The following is a 607-nucleotide window of genomic DNA, read 5'->3' as shown; positions in this document are numbered from 1 at the left end:
AGCCAAACAGTTGTGCATTATATGTGTGGTTTCTGTAGCATAACTCTTGTAAATACAATTGTATTCTGTGGCTCCAAAAGTGAAAACAATGAGGCCTTAACAGATCTCCAGTACAAAAAACTAAAGCAGTTATCGTTGTCAGACCATTTGTTTCTGTAACGTGGTGGAGCTGGCCTAATAGGCTATAAGTCAGCCTGGCATGAGCTGAATAGAGCAGCTGTGAGAAGGGTACTCTTTGTAGCAAATGTCAGATCTAACAGTGCAAGGCTGTGAAATGGGTTTAGATTGGAGTCGCTCTGCATAGTATGGCACGGTAACTGACCGATTGCTGCCACGTGCCTGCTTGCTTTCTTAAGCAGTGCCTGGTTTCTGCAGGTAATGGCAAGGTCAAGAAAGGTACTGCTGAAGAGCTCTGTGTGCGGGCAAGTGGTAGTCTTCGAAATAGGCAACATGGATCAAAGAGTTTTACTATGTTTTGCTGCCTCCTTCTGTATTTAATCTTAATACTTCTAAAACTTTCTATTGCTGGGCTCTTGAGCTCTTGAAAAGCAGAATGCAAAATAAATATACTGGCAGAGCTGTTGAAAGGGCTGACAGCTGTTATAGC

This window comes from Eublepharis macularius, chromosome 2 (assembly GCF_028583425.1).
Source record: "Eublepharis macularius isolate TG4126 chromosome 2, MPM_Emac_v1.0, whole genome shotgun sequence".
Lineage (NCBI taxonomy): Eukaryota > Metazoa > Chordata > Lepidosauria > Squamata > Eublepharidae > Eublepharis > Eublepharis macularius.
Note: the sequence above shows the minus strand (reverse complement) of the source record.